This window comes from Odocoileus virginianus, chromosome 10, assembly GCF_023699985.2.
Source record: "Odocoileus virginianus isolate 20LAN1187 ecotype Illinois chromosome 10, Ovbor_1.2, whole genome shotgun sequence".
In the NCBI taxonomy this organism is placed as follows: domain Eukaryota; kingdom Metazoa; phylum Chordata; class Mammalia; order Artiodactyla; family Cervidae; genus Odocoileus; species Odocoileus virginianus.
In genome coordinates, this window is record NC_069683.1 from 51,324,122 (window position 1) to 51,335,919 (window position 11,798).

At 46.8% G+C, this 11,798-nt stretch overlaps 1 non-coding gene across 1 annotated transcript; it reads right to left on the minus strand.

Annotated features, from left to right (window-relative positions):
• Window positions 1–2,230: 2,230 nt before the first annotated feature.
• On the minus strand, window positions 2,231–2,303 carry TRNAG-CCC (transfer RNA glycine (anticodon CCC)). Its single transcript has one exon. It is a non-coding gene; the product is annotated as a tRNA-Gly (tRNA).
• Between the last annotated feature and the right edge of the window lie 9,495 nt (window positions 2,304–11,798).

Below are 11,798 nucleotides of genomic sequence, written 5' to 3' on the forward strand. Positions count from 1 at the left end.
AGAAGAAATTCCATTTAGCTGTTCTGCTGGCACAATGCTTGGCATAAAGCAGGTGCTCAAAAATTTATGTTAACTGAGTGAATTCATGAGTGATAAGACAGGGAAAGTTTTACAGTTGGGCAATGCTGTGGAAAGAGCATTGGAATTAGAACTAGGTTCAAACTCTGAACCTATTCCTTCTCATGTGCCCTTGGGCAGGTAATGTGACCTCTCTCAGCTTCAATTTTTCTCACTAAGAAAAACAAAGATGAATAGTTCCACTCTCCAGTGCAATGGGGAAGACAACAGATAACAATTATGCAAGACCATACATGTAGCTCAGTGGATTAAAAATAGTAGCAATTTTTATGATTATTTTTTGGTAACGTGGACCACTCAGACTCAGAAAGTTATGGAGAATGTACACAAAAAGGATGGACAGTTCTCTCTTAGGATTGTTTGATGACTGCCCTGCCTAGAGGCAAAAGGATGGATAGACAAAAATGTAAGTTGCTTGCCTGCCCTGGGATTCTAGGATTCTGCATTCCCACTGCCTCTGAAATGTGGTTGTTACCTGATGTCTGGGAGAGCCAGGTATGTGTGTGTGAGCTAAGTCGCTTCAGTCGTTTCCAACTCTTTGCAACCCCATGGACTGTGGCCCGCCAAGCTTCTCTGTGGAATTCTCCAGACAAAAATACTGGAGTACCAGTCAGGATGGCTGCTATCCAAAAGTCTACAAGCAACAAATGCTGGAGAAGGTGTGGAGAAAGTGGAACCCTCTTACACTGTTGGTGAGAATGAAAACTACTATAGCCACTATGGAGAACAGTGTGGAGATTTCTTAAAAAACTGGAAATAGAACTGCCATATGACCCAGCAATACCACTCCTGGGCATACACACCAAGGAAACCAGATCTGAAAGAGACACGTGTACCCCAATGTTCATCGTGGCACTGTTTATAATAGCCAGGACATGGAAGCAACCTAGGTGCCCATCAGCAAATGAATGGATAAGGAAGCTGTGGTACATATACACCATGGAATATTACTCAGCCATTAAAAAGAATTCATTTGAATCAGTTCTAATGAGATGGATGAAACTGGAGCCCATTATACAGAATGAAGTAAACCAGAAAGATAAACACCAATACAGTATACTAATGTATATATATGGAATTTTAAAAGATGGTAACGGTAACCCTATATGCAAAACAGAAAAAGAGGCACAGATGTACAGAACAGACTTTTAGACTCTGTGGGGAGAAGGTGAGGGTGGGATGTTCTGAGAGAATAGCACTGGAACAAGTATACTATCAAGGGTGAAACAGATCACCAGCCCAGGCTGGATGCATGAGACAAGTGCTCAGGGCTGGTGCACTAGGAAGACCCAGAGGGATGGGATGGGGAGGGAGGCGGGAGGGGGGATCGGGATGGGGAGCACATGTAAATCCATGGCTGATTCATGTCAATGTATGGCAAAAACCACTACAATATTGTAAAGTAATTAGCCTCCAACTAATAAAAATAAATGAAAAAAAAAATACTGGAGTGGGTTGCTATGCCCTCCTCCAGGGAATCTTCCTGACCCAGGGATCAAACCTGCAGCTCTTGCGTCTCCTGCATTGGCGGGTGGGTTCTTTACCACTAGCAGCAGGTACTGAAGTATAAGAGAAACAGACATGTCACATGGTCTTCCAGGAGATGTGGGGTCTGCAGCCTACTCCCTTCTCTCCTCGTCTCACTTTCTTTCTCACAAATACATAAAGACAGTCCCACAGGACCACACCCAACCCAACAGACACTCTGTGGCCAGTGCAATTTCTGGTAAGGGCTATGGGTCAGTGTAGATGCCAGAATATATTTTTCTTCTGAAGTTACCAGACAAGAAATCCCTAGAGGGCAGGAAACATGTCACCTCCCTTAAAAAATACACCATTGGCATCCTACATAGAGAAGATGCCTAGTAAGCACTTTCCTGATGACAAAGATGGGGAGCAGGGGCAGGCAACCCAGGGGCAGGCAACGTGGGAGACTATGGCAGGATGGGGTAGAGGGCACAAATTGAGTTGTGTGGAAGCAACGACACATGAGGCCTTTCTCCTCGGTGACAACCCTAGGACCACAAGTGTTTTTCTTTTTCTATTTTTAAAAAAAGTTTTATTGGCTGAGCCAGGTCTTAGTTGCAGCACACAGGATCGTCAACAATCACTGCAGCATTCAGGAGCTTTAATTGTGGCGTGTGGGGTCCAGTTCCCTGATCAGGGATCGAACCTGGGGCACCTGCATTGGGAGTGCAGAGTCTTAGCCACTGGACCACCAGGGAAGTTCCCCACAAGTATTTTTCCGAATGAGTGACCATCGGCACCGAAGGCAACAAAGTGAGTGTGGCATCGCACACTTACCAGCACTTCTCCTTTTTCCTTGCACCTTTTCTTGTTCTCTTTTGATCCCTAACCCTGTTGTGTCTCTTCTTCTGCCTTCTTGATCTTTCCCGCCTGTAACTTTGCTAGACTTTTGGTGTCACCTGCTCACTCAGTCCCTCTGATGGCTCGTGACATGAGGTCTGACTTGAGAATCCCTCAGAGCCAAGGCCAAGCGAGAGGCAGCGTCCTGCATCGAGTGTGGATGGGGGCTCAGATGCCAGCGATATCCCTCATCCTCAGCCCTCCAGCAGCAACACTTGCGGGCATCTTCTCTGTGACCAGGTGATGCCTGTCTGTCATGTACTATAATCTCGTTAAATACAACACCTGGAAAACATATGTCTTCTTCCCATTTTCCAGACTAGGAAAGTGAGTCTCAGACAAAGGAAATGAGTTAAGACAGTGGTTGGAGCTTCAGCGAGTACCGGCGTCACTTGGAGGGCTTGTTAAAACTCAGATGGCGGGGCTCCAGCTTAAGTTTCTGACTCAGTGGGTCTAGAGTGGGGCCTGTTGACTGGTGTTCCAAGAAGTTCCTAGGCAACGCAGATGCTGCTGCTCAGGCACCAGAGTTTGAGGACCACTGATTTCCAGGGTTGCGACCAGCAGGCAGCAGACCCGGGATTGAAACCCCAGGCTTCTGATCCTAAGGGTGTCCTTTCCCATCCACCTCAGCTGGCTTCTCTCTGCACAGGGTCTGGGTAGGATCTCCATCAGCACCCTGAGGGCGCTCTACCTGTAAGTCGAGTAGACTAGCTGGGCCCACCATAGATCTACCAGACTCCCGGGAAATGGGGTGAAGCAAAAGCAAGCTCCCATGACAGCGAGAAGGTGTGAGGACGCGGCCCTGGTCATGATCCTGGCCCACTGGCCCCTGGACCTTCTTTTACAGGGTGTTTTACGATCCAGTTTTTAGTGCCAACATCAGGCTGGGTGGGGAGCCCAGGCCCGCCATAGCCAACAGCAGGCTGGGCAGGCAGGCGGGGAGGTTTTAAACTGCTACTGTATTTAATTGTTAGCTAAGCTCTGCCATTGGCTGAGTGATGGAGAAGGTGGGGGGTGGGCAGGGCTCAGAATGAGCTGTGAGAAGTTGTATTTCTCTCCATTTGGGGCTCACTGGGGATTCACACAGAGCAGCGCCTTGGGGCTCAGCCCTGGAGTTTATGTCAACCCCTGTGCTTGATGGGTTCGAGGTTCGTGCCTCGCGGTTAGTGGGACCCAGGAGGCTGGGGAACCCAGCTGCTCCCTGCATGCGTCTCGTCATTCCTGCAGGCAGGGATTGACTTTGACCTTTGTGGGTCCCGAAATAGAAGTCACAGCTAGTATGAGGCACCATAAAACTTCTTGGCAGCCATACGCTGTCACCCAGCTCTTCAAGGCCTCATCCTAGCAGAGGAAATACAAAAGGGCTACCTGGAGGCAGAGGGATGGCCACAGAGATCTCTGCAGGGCACTGCCCACTGGAAACCCCAAGGCCCTTGTGTCTCCTGGCTCTAAGGTGAGCAAGCGTCATTACGCCCGAGCTCCGGGCATAATCCAGACCGTCTATCCATCTCAGCCTGTGCTTTCCCTCCACGAGCCTCCAACAGGAATCCAGGCCCACTCCTTCCTCAGAGCAATGTCACTCAACAGAGCATGGAGAATACCAAACTCAGGAAACCTCATCCCTAGAAAATGATAGTCACCATCATCATTGCGTTCACTCAGTCATGGCGTACTAAGTGCTGGCTGCTGTTCACAGTTGACTCATCCAGTGGACTCAGTAACCGATGATGTGGGTACGGTTATTATCACCATTTCACAGGTGGGAAAACGGAGGCACTGAGGGCTTGAGTAACTTGGCCGGGACCACAGGGTTAGAGAATGAGTGAACCTGGATTTGAACCTAGGTGGTTTGGCTCCCAAAATCCGGGCCCCTGGCCTCTCCTTTATCCTGCAACCTCACCTCCGCCCCTGCCAACCACTGCTGCTGCCTAGACTGGCCTCAGAACTCCCCATCCTGGGTCCTCCAGTTATGTGGCCCTGGCCACCAGTGTTCACGTGGCACATAGAGATATGTCACTTTGTAGGAAATGAAATGGTGGGAAAATGACAGTGGGAACAGAGAGCTCTTAGAGAAGCCCAGGGAACAGAGGCTGTGGGTGGGACAGAAATCAGCAGGACTTGGGGTCAGAAGGCCTCACTCCTCAGCCTGCTGCCTGAGTGACCACGGCAAGTGCTTTAGACTGTGACCCCCAAATTCATACGTTGAAGCCTAATTTGCTTTTTGGAAGTGGGGCCTTTGGGAGGTAGTTAGATCATGAGGGTGGAGACCTCATGAATGGGACTAGTGCCCTTATAAGAACAGACATGAGACGTGGCCCCTCTCTTGGCCCTGTGAGAACATTGAGAAAGCAGCTCTCTACAAGCCAGGAAGCAGGCTGTCTTCAGACATGTATCTGCAGATGACTTGATCTTGAACTTCCCAAGCTTCTGGAACTCTGAAAAATGAATTATTGTTGTTGAACCACCCAGTCTATGCTAGCTCTGTTATAGCAGCTCACACAGTAACAGAAAGTTACTTAATCCCTTTGGGTATCAGTTTCCTTATACATAGAATGAAGAAAACTCTGTTATGTAGCTGAATAATGCCCCTCCCACCAAAGTCATATGTTGAATTCCTAATTCCTAACATCTCAGAACTTTAATTTATTTGATGGGTTTGTAAATGGGGGCCTTTAAAGAGATAATTATAGTAAAATGAGCCCTAAGCCAGTATGACTGGTATCTTTATAAGAAGAGAGATTAAGACACGGACATGCACAGAGGGAGGAACCTGTGAAGACATAGGGAGGAGAATTCGGCATCTGTAAGCCAAGGACAGAGGCCTCAGAAGAAATCAACCTTGCTGACACCTTGACCTTGAACTTCTAGTCTCCAGAACTGTAAATAAACTTCAGTTGTTTGGGTCGCCCTATCTGTGGCACTCGGTTCTGGCAGCTCTAGCAAACAAACACAACTTAGCGGAAAAAAAAAAAAAAAAATAACACCTCATGGAGGTGCTGGGCGACCTGGATGACAGACAGGAAGTGAAGTCTCTTGCCACAGTAAGTGCCTGGCCAGGAGCTGTAAGAGAGGAGGTCAAGTATGAAAACAGAAAAAGAAACCGCCTTTGTCTGGAGGCATCAGGAATGGGAGATTCAGGATGCTGGGCAAGGAGCAATCCAGGAAGCAGAGGACTAGGGGCATTGCTGGACATGGAAGGCCTGGATTCCACGGGAGCCAACCAAAAAGGACACATTTTTCTAGGGCCAGAGAGTGATCATTTGATGGATCAGCTTCATTCATTTACTCATTCATTCATTCAACTAACCATTATTGAAGGTCTACAGTGAGTAGACACCCAGCCTACCCTGAGAGCATCAGGGAAGGCTCCCAGGAGACAGTGGCTCCTGAGCTGAATCCAAAAGAGCAATAAGGATGAAGCCAGATGAAAGAAGTGGGTAACAACTGTGTCCACGTTAGGTTTGGACTGAGAGAAAGACCAGGTGCAGACCCCACTTAGTAGGTAAACCAAACAGGGTGTCCTTACTCATCAGCTAGGAAGGAAGTCAGGACACATGGCAGAGATACCAACAACCTTCCCTAGGACAGTGGCCCATAGTTACAGGTGAGGACTTCTGTGTAAATAAGGGTTCCATTGGATTTTCTGGAAGCCTGTCTCCTTCCAGACGAGTACATATCTCTAGGTTTTATGGGTTTGAAATGTGGAAGTTTGGAAGGGTTCTCTTTGAGAAAAATAATGCAATTATAGATACATGATTAGGTGCAGAGTGAATATTAGAATGAAAAAAATCAGAGAAAATTATGCATTTTAAAAAGCTAGCATATTAAGCAAACATTAATCTTTTCCTGGTTCTTATGCAAAAAATGAAGTCCTGGAATTCAGCTTCCAGTAAGTCACATATCCATATCTAGACCCAAGACTAGAGCATCGGCTTGTAACCCGCACAGCATTCTCAGAGGAGAATGGTCCCTTTGCCTGGACCAAGTGCGTATCAAACAGTGGCTGCTACGTGTACATAGTACACTGAGGCACGCTCTACACCTGACTCAGATTCTCCGGCATAGCCTGGTCATGTGTATTCCTGGGCTCTGTGCATGGACCTGGAGCAATAGTAGTTACCTAGCCGGCCTCGAATGAGCTCTCAAGCCTCAGACCTGCAGGGCATCTGGGGAGGTTTGTGCAAAGACCTAGGCATGTGGTGGCACAGTCCTTTTGAAGGACAACCTGGGCAAAGAGGTAAGAGAGGGTATGACAAAACAGTGGAGGGGTTAATCGTAAAGGATTTTTAATAAATACTAAAGAGTTTTAATTTTATCCTGAAGACCATGGGAAGTTATTGAAGAAAGCAAAACATCTAAAAGACATACTCAGATTATGTTTTGGGAAAATCACTCTGAAAGTAGTATGGAAGGTCAAGGAAGTAATCAAAGTTCTCCAGAGAACTCTCCCTCTCTCTATAAACTCTTTCTGTATAAAGAGGTTTATATGTTGGTTGATAAGATTAGAGAGGCTGAGAATTTCTAACATCTACAGTTGCCATGCTGGAGATACAGAAGAGTCAGTGTGTATATCTGATTGGAAAGCCAGCAGACTTAAGATCCAGGAAGAGCTGATGTTTCAGTCTGAGTTCTGAAGACCAGACAAAACAAAATCCCAGATCATGCACCCAGGCAGGAGGAGTTCCCCTTTTGTGTCAGCCTTTTGGTCTATTCCAACTTTCAACTGATTGGATGAGGCTCACCCACAGTAGGGAGGGCAATCTGCTTTACTCAGTTCTGACAATTCAAAAGTTAATCTCATCCCGAAGCACCTTCACAGACACACCCAGAATAGCTTTTGCCCAAATGTATAGGCACTCTGTGATCCAGTTCACTGACACATAAAATTAATCATCACACAAAGAGAAATGACAGAAGCTTGGATGAGAACACTGGCTACAGCAATACACAGGAAATTATGGATCAGAAAATTGTTACAAGTTGAATGGGATTTGGTGGCCAATTAGTTTTGAAAGATGGAAGAGAGGGTCTGTGATAGCACCTGGGTTTTGATTTGGGGAGACTAAGTGAAGGTAGTTCTTTTTACTGTGATAATGTCATCTGGTTGTGCCTTAGCATCACCAGTTCATGGAGACAAATGCTATCACATTAACAGGATAACTATCAATTTTACTAACTCAAAGCTCCACCTATGGATGATTGCAAAGTTTTCTCAAAGAACTCCTGGCATCTTAAAACGTCTGACCCACATTCACAAATCCATCTGAGTCATTAGACATGAACGCTACTTGTGCAGGACAGAGATCCATTGTGCCTGCCCTCTCATTGGCACCAGCAGCCTCATGGAGCTCTGCCCAGGTATGCAGAAGCTGTAGGGGGTTCACAGGCATGTGGCCACTTGCTGGGAGGTCAGAGGGGAAAGTTCCTTCCCCTTTGGTGATGAGAATGTCATAGACCATACAGCTCTCACAGTGAGAATCCTTTTTTAAAAAAAAGGACTTCCATAGCAGATTTATTCATAGCTCAGAGTGGATATAGCCCAAGATTCATCACCAGAAGAATGGAGAAGCAAATTATGGCATGTCCTTCCAATGGAATACAATGTTTTACATACAAAAGAACAAGTTGCTAGGAGTCCCTGGTAGTCTAGTGGTTAAGATTCCAGGCTTTCACTGCCATGGCCTGGGTTCAATCCCTCGTCAGGGAACTGAGAGCCTGCAGCCTGTGTGGTGCAGCATAAGAAAAAAAGTACAAGCTGCTGACACACGTGATGCTATAGATTACAGTCACATATGGTATGTGGATGAAAAGAGTCCAGACACAAAAACAGCTCATATCGTATGATTCCATTCATAGGAGTTTCAAGGGCAGACAAAACTATTCTATGGTTCCAGAAATCAGAATAGTAGTCACCTGGGTCAGAGGGGGCAAAGAGATGGAAAGGAAAAAGAGGGACTTTTCTGAGATGCTGGAAAAGGTCTGTATCTTACTCTGGTAGGTGATTCCCTGGTAAAATTTCAAGCTGTGCCTTAAGGTTAGAGAATTTTACGTACTTGGTGTATGTTATACCCTGAGAAAAATAACAGTGTCGCCTCTGGAGCCCTTGTACCCCGGGTAGATACCTGCCATCCGCTAGCTTCTGGGGGCTCCTCCGAACCAGCTGCCCTGCAGCACCCAGATCAGTACCTAGATCTTTGCCCTCCTATGACCACTGGGCACTTTTGGTGGATGTCCCTTACTGTACTAGATGTCTCCATATGTGGTGAATTCTCTCCCAGAGGCCCAGAAGTTCTAATGTGGCCTCTGCTAGCTGCCCCCAACCTCCCACCCACCCCACCCACCGCACCTGACATGCCTCTATGTGGGTGGAATCCAAATGTGGACAGAGTGTCTGTCCCCACACACAAACAGTCCTCAACCCAGTGGGTCAGTGCACGGAGGGAGATGCTCAGAGACACGAGTCTTGTTCAAATCCTAGGGTGTACTTTTGGGGTCTGGGTTTTTTGTTTGCTTGCTTGCTTTGTTGTGGTTGCTTACTCTTTGATTTTGCTTTGGGATCTTAGATGTGGGGGCTCGAGGGAACCACAATCCTCATTCTGTGTTATCACCACCAAATCAGCATATGATCTCCTCTTATTTATTTCTTCCCCTTATTTCCATACCTAGAGCGACCATTTATCACACAAGCAAGAACACTTTCGAGAAGAAAAAGAGGGACTTTAAAAATCATTATGCTGGGACCTCAGGGGTAAACCAGGATGGCTGTGGGCAAACCAGGACACATGGTCCATGCATATTCCTGCATGCAATCTTGTATCCCTCTAACAACCGCTCTATTTTGTTTAGTTTGTGTTTTGCTTTGATATGTTTCCATACAATGTGTATTTTTGTTTTGCGAGCACGCATCTTTAATTTATGTAACTGATACTTTGCTATAGATCTATTTCTGTTTCTTGCCTTTTTCACTGAGCACTGTTCATGTCTACCTGGATTCTGTTGCTTCCAGTGAATGCATAATCCTCCGAGTCATGCAGCCTCCACAGGTACCCATGCACCCACCTGGTGATGAATGCCCAGGTGCCCAGCCTCACCCCATCAAAGGACAAGCTGTCATGATTACTCTCATTCAGGAAACCTCCAGAGCTCCTGGGAGAATTACTTTGGGATCTCAGGAACAGAATTGCCAGGTTTTTATTTAAGTAAGTAGTACCAGATTGCTTTCCAAAATTTGCCTGGCTCTTCGTGACTGACGTACACATTTCAGCTCCAACCCAGCTGGGATGCCCCTGGGGAGAGAAGGCTGAGAACAGAAACCAAAGAAGCACCAGAATCTGGGGAGTGAGCAGAGGGGGTGGATATGATGGTGAAGACTCTGATCAACGTGCTCACAGAGGAAGGAGGGAAAGCAGAAAATGAGACGGAGTGTCATGAGACTGGGTGTCATGGTGGCCGGGAACTCTGGCTCTGAGAGCAGACAGACTTGACTTTGACCTCAGCTCAGACACCAGCTAGTTATGTGACTCTGGATTTCTTATATGCACTCAGCCTTGGTTTCCCCACAAGTCAACTGGGTTACAAGTCCCTGCTTTGATGGGTTGCAACTTATGTGTTTGGCACATAAGCATCCAGGAAATGCTAGGTATGTGATCTTCTAACAGTTTCTCATCCGAGCACTGATCAGAGTTTGTGGCTATGTTGTCCTTTGTAGGATTATTTGATTAATATCAGTATTCAGCGCTCAGTCACTTCAGTCGTGTCCAACTCCTTGTGACCCCATGGACTATAGCCCGCCAGACTTCTCTGTCCATGGGATTCTCCAGGCAAGAATACTGAAGTGGGTTACCATTCCCTTCTCCAATTAATATCTTTATCTTCTACTAAATTGTATGCTGCCTTGGGACCGGAACCCTGTCTACTTGATGACGACTTTATCCTTAGCAGTGCCACAGTAGCTGGTGGGGTTTCCACAGTGGCTCAGTAGTAAAGAATCCACCTGCCAATGCAGGAGACGCAGGTTCCTTCCCTGGGTTGGGACTCTCTCCTGGATAAGGAAATGGCAACCCATTCCAATATTCTTCTGTATAAAATCCCATGGACAGAGGAGTCTGGTGGGCTCCAGTCCATGGGGTTGCAAAGAGTTGGACATGACTGAATGACTAATCAACAACAACAAACAGTGCCTGATACAGAGGAGACATGATAGATAATTATTGCATTGATGAACCAAGGTAAGTAAAATACAGAAGTTAATTACTGGTTGTGGTAAGTGCCATTAAGGAAAAGACATCATGAATATTAGAGATTAATTGGGCTGAGGGAAGAACACAGATAGTGTAGGGAAATCTCCCTTGAGGAGGTGACATGGGCTGAGGGAGAAAGGCAGAGGATGGATTGTCCATATGGAGAATTGAGGGAAGAGCATTTCGGGCGGGGGGACAGCATGTTCAAAGGTCCTGGGGCAGGTCAGGCTTGACATGTGTCGGGAAGTCAGTGAGGGACCTTAATCGGGAAAGTAACATATTGAGTGAACATGCAGAGAAGAGTTAGGAAGCTGTTGCCGTGGAAAGATTATGATGACTTGTAGCGTGAATAGAGGAAAAAGTGGGTCTGGGCACATTTTGGAAGTGGAAGATGCTGAATGATCAGGTATAGGGCAGGAGGAAAATACATCTATTGAGGTTGACTTGGGCAATTGTGTGACTGGTGGTGTCACACCAGGAAACAGGATTGGTGGTGGAGTGGGAAACAGAATATAAAGCTTATATTTCAACATACTAAGTTTGAGATAACCAGATCACCAAAGGGAAATAGTGAATAAGCAGTTAGAGAAATCTGGGGAGAGGTTCTGATTTATTTGGAGTCATCAGCCAATAAGATGGCATTTAAAGTCATGCCATGGTCATTTAAAGTCATGGGAGAGACGTCCCTGGTGGTCCAGTGGTTAAGATTCTGTGCTTCCAAGGCAGGGGTCACAGGCTCCATTCCCAGGTCAGGAACTAAGATTCCACACGCCGCGAGGCTTGACCAAAAAGTAAAAATTAATAAAATAAATCTATGGGAGAGGATTGAATAAACTCCAAAAGGACTAAAGTATCAATAGAGATGGTCAGAAGGCCCTACGCAAAGCCTTGGGCCCTCCAGCACTCAGAGGCTGGGGGCGGAGCCAGCAAAGGAGACCGAGCAGGTGTGGTGAGTGACGCGAGAGAGCCCGGAGGGGTGATGTCATGGAAGGCAAGAGGAGGGATGGGCAGCCACCAGGCTGCTGAGAAGTCAAGCAAGAGTGGGGGAGGGGACAGCGGCCTCTGGAACTGGCAGCTTGAAGGCTGGCAGTAGGTTTTCTTGTGTTTCTGGTC